Source organism: Bombina bombina, chromosome 2 (genome assembly GCF_027579735.1).
Source record: "Bombina bombina isolate aBomBom1 chromosome 2, aBomBom1.pri, whole genome shotgun sequence".
NCBI lineage: Eukaryota > Metazoa > Chordata > Amphibia > Anura > Bombinatoridae > Bombina > Bombina bombina.
Window position 1 is genome coordinate 1,249,563,597 of NC_069500.1, and position 6,011 is coordinate 1,249,569,607.

General features: G+C 36.5%; 1 protein-coding gene across 1 annotated transcript in view; it reads right to left on the minus strand.

The window, feature by feature from the left end:
• KLHL5 (kelch like family member 5) overlaps nt 1-1,711 on the minus strand; it is a 361,638-nt gene extending 359,927 nt beyond the window's left edge. Inside the window, exon 1 of the mRNA XM_053704052.1 lies at nt 1,150-1,711. The gene's annotated coding sequence lies outside the window, so the exon portion shown is untranslated. The remainder of the gene's footprint in view (nt 1-1,149) is intronic.
• Nucleotides 1,712-6,011: the final 4,300 nt, after the last annotated feature.

Here is a 6,011-nt window from a genome sequence, read left to right on the forward strand (position 1 = left end):
GGAGGATGCAATGGTGGATTCTAATAACTAGGCTTACCAGAAGTCCCACTTTTACTGGGATTGTCCCGGTTTGGAGGCGCTGTCCCAGTGTCCCACCCAGTTGTTCATTCTGTCCCAGTAGGGTTGCCACCTCCAGGTTTCAAATCATGTGTCCGGGTTTTAGCCCTCCTGAAACCCAGACACATTATTCAAAATGACTGGATTGTGGCTCTCCAGCATAGCTGGATGCTGCCTGGTACTTTGTTACATACAGCCCTGCTTAGCTTAACGTTTGTGTCCTTCAAAGTTTACATTTAATAATACAGGCTGAGTGAGCAGCATAGGTTTTTTTTAATTTTGTAGTACTACTTGGTTTATTTTTCTAAGAATTTAACCCCCCCCCCGACCCCTGGTGACATTGCCGGTAATACACCTTTAGGGGAATCATATGGGTATGAATAGGAAGTACAGACAGACAGGATTTTTGGCCTGGATCTTGCTTTACTTCATGCAGAATAGCATTTTGGCTATAATCTTCCTGCATTATCGTATAGAGTAGCCTCTTAAACAGCTTTAGCAGGTACGTGTTTCTTTTTTACTTTCATTCAATGTTGTATTTATGCCTTATCAGTATTTGGCTCTGTTCCTTAATTAGACACATAAAACACATATTACACTGCAGATATTAAATTGTGAAATTGATAAAGGGATAATTATGCTTGATGTTTGGCATTATTTATAATCTTAGATTTAGAATAATGATTTATTTGCCATGACAACGTAATGGTGCCTTTTTCACTAGGGGGTGGTGTTATGGTCTATTTAAACTGTGTGATTCACTTGTTTGACTGAGGAAGGGTAGAGTATCCACAAAACATTACACACATAAAAGCTACTACTTTAAAAGGATCGGAAATTGCCACACCCCCTTGACCACACCCCCACTGGCACTGCACCAGGTGGTCCCAGTTTCACCTCCAAAAATTATGGTAAGCCTACTAATAACTATAATAAATACTGTAAGTAATAATAAACTTTGGATGAATGGAAAAGTTGTACTGTTTATACAATGAAGAAAACCAGTACCACAACTCCTCACCCACATAGGACTATCTGCAGCACAAGCTCTAAAAATAACCAAAGATGCACTTGATCATCCTCCTTTAATACCTGGGTACCTTCCTGGCGCTGGCACAGGCTGTCTCTTCTGCACACTATCTCAGCAGCGGTGCTAATTGGGATGATGGCAATGATGAAGCTGCCAGCTATTGCCCACACATCCATAACTCTGCTTGTCGACCGTTTGACTGTTCAAGCGGAACCTCCACCCTCTCCTTCATATTTTGGAACTCCATCCAAGGAATCCTCAAGACACAAGATGCAGGGGGCGGGGGCAAGTGGCGTCGGACAGCCCTGAACCTGGTAAATTGGTAATGGCAGGAGCTTACGGATGAGTTGTTACTGACTGTATGAAGAGTGTGCACTTACTGTCTACGTGAGATGCACCGGGAGAATAGGGTACAGCGGTATACTGAGACTTCTAAATACACCATGTAGCTGGTTGGTTCAGTTTTAGTTCTACAGTATCAGCCAAGTGTTAACGCCTCTCATTACTAGATCTGCCCTGCATTACATTGTAAACTGGCTCCAGAGTCATGAAAACACCTCTGCTAAATGCTAATTGTATAATTGCATTACAGGAAACAAATTTGCAGTAAGGGAAATGGTTAATCTTTCCATCAACAGTACACATTTTCAGGAAGTTTAAGTAACGCCCATGATTTTTCTGTCTCCCATTTGCATTCTGGGAGTTGTGATTTTCCTTTAAAAATAAAAAAAGACTACAAATCCCAGAATGCGCAGCGAAAGGCATTTATTTCTATTGTACATATTGGGAACAGACATTTTTTTATTAAAAAACGTGTAAGATTTAGACTGTAAACAATGCGGTTTTATGATTGAGCTGATAATTCTTTACACTAGGCTATAGTATTTACTATTATTATATAAATGCATATTTATAGTCTGAAAATATGTATATACATACTTGCACACGTTTTATGAATATCTCTCATCATATATATATATATATATATATATATATATATATATATATATATATATATATATATAATTTTGGCTAGGCTATCCCTTTAATATTTAGTAGGACTGTCCACATACATGGCCACCTTTGTTGTTTCCAGTCAGAGGCTAGATGTTAGGGACCGACCTGGGCAAGTTAGAATTATAGCCTTATTTTATTACTTACTACAGACTTGTTTGTTCACTTTATTTATAATACACTTTTTTTGCAAAGCAGTTTAGAAGGAAATAGACTGCTCTGATGTTTTAGAGAAGTTTATTTTCTTGGAACATTCCCCTTTAAATAGGCTTACCAGAAGTCCCACTTTTACTGGGATTGTCCCGTTTTGGAGGCGCTGTCCCAGTGTCCCACCCGGTTGTTCATTCTGTTCCAGTAGGGTTGCCACCTCCAGGTTTCAAATCATGTGTCCGGGTTTCAGACCACCTGAAACCCGGACACATTATTCAAAATGACTGGACTGTGGCTCTCCAGCATAGTTGGATGTTGTTCCTTTGTTTCATACAGCCCTGCTTCGCTTAACATTCGTGTCCTTTAAAATGTACATTTAGTAATACAGTGTCAGTATATTTATGAAAATCTTAGCAGTGCTATCCAAATAATATATATAAGTTTATGGCAGGGTTATAAACACAATACAAAGAAATAGAAACCCTTATCAACCATGCACCTACTAGACCATATAATTAATATAAATATCTGAATTCTTTTATTTAGTTAATATCCATAAACATATTGAACTATATTTGCAATAAAAGGAAACTAAATAAAAGTTTATATGCGTTAGAACCAACTCTTAAGATATGCTATTCTTCTTACAAAACCCAGAACAATATACCTTCACAATTCAGCCTTATTTATTTAACACAATGGGACTAAAAACCTTTAACATCCAAGCAATACAATTCTAAACAGTGTTTATAAAACAATAGGATAAAATATATATTCTGCTATTTAACTGCAATTTATCCTAATACAAAATTAACCGACAATATCAGAACTTGTATAGATGAGTTACTTAGCCAATTCAGACACAGATTTGAACAAAACCTAGGCTTATAACTACCAATTTAAAATACAATATACTTCACCAATTTTGAACCAATTCGTAGCGGTCTTTAGGTCATCTCATTTGAAAGAAGGTTTTTGCACAAATCAAGGATAAGTTTTAAGCTCCTTGCTGAAGTGAACTTTTTTTTTTTCAGGTATATCGCAGCCAAGATCAGATCACTAATTTTCAACAAGTTACAGACAACTCTCTCTTGTGCATTCAACACTCCCATTATATAATCATTGATGACATCATGTGGGTGGCACTACGGGAGCTGACCTTCCCATTGGTTATCTGGGAAGTCTAAATCGGATTGGCCCTTGGAAATTTCATTTTTAACAGCCAGAAAGAACCTTCTGGCTGTAGTTCTCGCAACATAACACCAGGTGGCAGCATACAGTACAACATAGCAATACAATACAGCATTTCTGACATTTTTAAGCAAGTTAATTTTTTTTTTTATAAAATGGTTATTTAATCAGATCACACTCTCTGCATTAATCATATATAACCCCAATTACAGATGGTTAATATTAGGTTATTTTTTTTTTATTATTCTGATACCAAATATGTTATATTATTAACATTTTATTATATCAAGGCAATTTAATACTGCTAATTAGTAGCTTAAAATGCATTACAATTTTATCGGTATCCTGGCATTTATATGTGAATAATAGCTTATTTTTAATTCAGTATTGTACTGTATTCCAAGTGAATCCTGTCTATGTAGATCTGAAATAAGAAAAAAAATGTTAATAATCACTTCTCTTCAGGTCCATAAACATCTATTCATGTTTTTAAACACACAGAGGCTAAGTAAGATCTTTTATGTTTTCAAAACATATAAATATATATACACACATATATATATACACACATATATATATATATATATATATACACACATACATGCACATTCACTTCTATGTAGATTTGAGATTATCTGTCTGAAAAATATAAACAAAACAGAATTTATTACACATTTTTGACTGATTAAAACAGTTACCTCCCAAGCTTAGCAAATACCCATGTAATAATAATATAGAATTAGACAATTTCCCAAATTTCTATATTTAATACATTCTGGGGCATGTATTTAAACAGAGAGAGAAAAAAAAATGTTTATTTGCTGTCTGCTTACGTGAACTTCCAGAGTCATACCTCAGCATCTGTCTTTGTTTTCTCTGTGTTATTTTAATCACCACATCTGGTATTATCAGCCACATAGCCTGAGTCATTCAAAACAAATTTGTGCTAATTATCAGTTCCCCTTGAAAAATGTTTGCAGTTCTCACATTTCTTCAGACGGATCGGCATTTCTCTTGGAGGAAATCCATATATTTGCTGTATCCTGAAACTGTGTTAGTTTCCATTTCCTTTCAAAATTACTTCCCCCAACATTCCTCTAAGTGACTGTTCTGAAATTTGGCAGGCCAAATGTTCCATTGTCTCCCCCTGTGTGTTCAGCATAATTTTACATAATGAATGTGGGAGATCTCTTAGGAACAAACCTTTGTCTACAGACCATGTTCATATCCACAGATCTATTAAATAAGGACAAATATACCTCTATATATTATTTAATAACATTTCAAATACCTTGACATAAATCCCCCTTTCCAATTCAAAAATATGTAGGACACATGTATTTGAATTGGATCAAAGTTAGTGGTATTTGGTGAGGATGTTGACCGTACACATCATGGACAGTCTTCTATGTAGATAGTCTGTCAATTTTGAACCTTCATGTTTATCAGTTAGGCATCTTTAAACTATAGTATGTCTTTAGTTCATTTGGGGATATGACACTTCATTCTCCCTCTATGACTTGTAGTTGGGATCTGGGATGACACGCTCGCAATTGATTGATATGGACCCATTTATCTATGAAACTTTCATTTTTGGGGATCCGTATTTTATAGGCCACTGGAGATATTTTGTCAGTAATGACGAAAGGACCTTTCCATGAGGGAAGAAATTTCTTCTCCCTAACCTGATCTCTTCCAAAGTTATAAAGATAAACTTTATCATTTATTTCATATTCCTTTTTGGATGTTTTGAGATCATAATAGGTTTTAGTGGCAGTTGCGGCTCTTTCTAAATTCCTTTGAGCAAATGCAAAGGCATATTGCAGGTGCTTTCTTAAGTTTTCCACATATTGATGTGTATTGGCAGCGTTTATCAAATTTTGGTCTGATGTACGGTACAGCAGATGCTGAGGTAGAACCATTCTTCTCCCAGTCATCAGCTCAAAAGGTGACATCTTGGTAGCACTACTTGGAGTTGCTCTTAATGCCATTAAGACTAGAGGTAGTTTTATATCCCAGTCTTTACCTGTTTCACTCACAAACTTTTTGAGGATTTTAACAATGGATTGGTTGTAACGCTCTACACCACCACTTGAGGCAGCTCTATAAGCAATATGGAGCTTTCTTTTAACCCCTAGTATTTTCCACATTTTTGTCATCACTTCGCTAGTGAAGTGGGTCCCCCGATCTGATTCGATTCTTTGGGGCAAACCAAATCTGGAAAATACATGGTTGAGCAATGCTGCACATGTTTCAGCACTATTGTTAGGTGCACTAATGCACTCTACCCATTTAGTGAACAGGCATGTCACTGTTAACATGTACTTGTTACCTCTTGATGACCTTGTTACCGGACCAATAAAATCAATTTGTATATCTGACCATGGCATTACCATCCCCCTTTTCTGCAATGGCGCTCTATGCGTTGGTGCAGTGGGTTGGAACTGTGGACAGATTAAACACCCTTGACAGTAGGTTTGAACATCTTTCAACATGTGTGGCCAAAAAGCGTAGTCACGCAATATTTCGTACGTGAGTTTGGCACCGCGATGACCAGATGTGGGAGCAT